Source organism: Pseudophryne corroboree, chromosome 4 (assembly GCF_028390025.1).
Source record: "Pseudophryne corroboree isolate aPseCor3 chromosome 4, aPseCor3.hap2, whole genome shotgun sequence".
NCBI lineage: Eukaryota > Metazoa > Chordata > Amphibia > Anura > Myobatrachidae > Pseudophryne > Pseudophryne corroboree.
This window is the reverse complement of record NC_086447.1, coordinates 698,385,929-698,387,958: the sequence shown is the minus strand read 5'-3', so window position 1 is coordinate 698,387,958 and position 2,030 is coordinate 698,385,929. Positions and strand designations below refer to the sequence as shown.

The 2,030-nt window shown below is 38.3% G+C and overlaps 1 pseudogene; it reads right to left on the bottom strand.

Annotated features, from left to right (window-relative positions):
• Positions 1 to 762: 762 nt before the first annotated feature.
• LOC134912868 (5S ribosomal RNA) lies at positions 763 to 880 on the bottom strand (annotated as a pseudogene).
• Between the last annotated feature and the right edge of the window lie 1,150 nt (positions 881 to 2,030).

Below are 2,030 nucleotides of genomic sequence, written 5' to 3'. Positions count from 1 at the left end.
TAGCAGTGATCATTTCTCATACAGTACAAGGAAGGTTGGTGATTCCGCACCAGTCATACACAATTACATGTGTTTTTATGGACCATCATTCATATATGCAGAGATAATCTCTAATTAAGGTCTGGTGGTGCACCCAGAGTCAGAAAACAGCTAGAGCAAAAATGGATTAAAGAAGACTCTTGTTTGGGTGCACTCTTGTTCAAGTTATAATGATATTATTAAAACATAGCGTTTATTATGTCTCGTTAAAATAAGTTCAGTATCCACTAATTCTCCCCATGGAGTTGGTACAAAAAAAAGAAGAAAGAAAACATAAGCAACACAAATATATTAATAGAGTAAAAATCATGGTATGTTCTGATTTGGTCTATACCCAATATAGACTGGCATAGGGATGTAGGCACAGTCGTCATACATCTGTCTTATGCCTTACCAGTACAAGCAATGCTTGTTTTGGTGGGACCTGAGTAGGTCATGCACGAATAGGTACCTATTACAACGGGAGTATCTGTCCCATATATCCGCTGTCACATCTCATCCTCTATTGTTTAGAGTGCTCTGTCGACACATATGCTTATCTCACTAATTGAAATATTTAATCAGCACATGAACCTTGGGGTGTGTGCCTATGTATCACTGAAATTAACAGATTATTAATTTTTAATTCGATTCCTGCCTGAAGAAAATCAGGGTAGGTCAAAGTTAGAAGGAAGAAGCAGTGGTGATCCTGCTGTTGGTATTGAGTTTGGAAAGAACAACCTCAAATTACTACACTGGGTATTCTCTGAGGGTCACCCCACAGATACTGACCCAGCCCATCACCGTTTTGCTTCCAAGATCGGACGAGATTGGGCTCTAGCGGTGAGGTATGATAGTAACACGTAAATGAGAGTAAATGAGATAGTAACACTCACCAATGAGAGTGCACCTAATCAGTAGATTTGAGAAAGAGTGTGGATCTGCTGTCTATGTTAGACCCAGGATTACTCCTAGGAATCGTAGATGAGAGTCCACGAAATAGGGTAAGAGATGAAAGAAAAAATTGAAGAAGGAGAAGATACGATAAATAAACACAATTTCACATGTAAATTGTATTCGATGTGGGTTCAAGGTATTCCTAAATAGATTCAATGTGAGTATACCCTTTCATAAGGGATGTTTTATCCGCATATGATCTCAGTTTATGCAGCATATAGAGCTATGTCAAACAGAAAATCCCAATCCACAGTAACATATCAATCAATTTTTGCACAAATGTATCATAACTGGGCAAATGTGAACTCCTTCCCAAGTATGAGAATGATCGTACATCCTTTTTACACAGCAATCATCTCCAGTATTTAACATCACATGAGATAGTAATACACGGTAATTATACTTTTTTTAAAGGATCTTGTTTACACATGAAAAATTATCGCCATGATCTGAAGAAACATATTTCACATATATGACCCCTCCCATATGCCAGTGTGGGGGATCATTGCACGGTATATATCAATAAAGTAATCTAGGCATCAACCGGGAAACACTAAATTTTGGATAGTGTATTAGGATATGCACTGTGTTACCCGCATTCCCCAGGCAAGCTTCCCTATCTATTACTTGGAGTTCAGATAGCCTGACAAGGATTGGGAATAAGAAAAATGTCAAATTCGATACCGGATACCGCCCAGGTCCCTGGGTCAGTTAAAGAGACGATTTGTAGTAATGATATTCTCCCGGGATTAGGTCCTATTGCATGGCTTGCTCAAAGGTTCAAAGTCCTTATTGATATATACTGTCCAATGATCCCCCACACTGGCATATGGGAGGGGTCATATATGTGAAATATGTTTCTTCAGATCATGGCGATAATTGAATCTATTTAGGAATACCTTGAACCCACATCAAATACAATTTACATGTGAAATTGTGTTTATTTATCGTATCTTCTCCTTCTTCAATTTTTTCTTTCATATCTTACCCTATTTCGTGGACTCTCATCTACGATTCCTAGGAGTAATCCTGGGTCTAACATAGACAGCAGATCC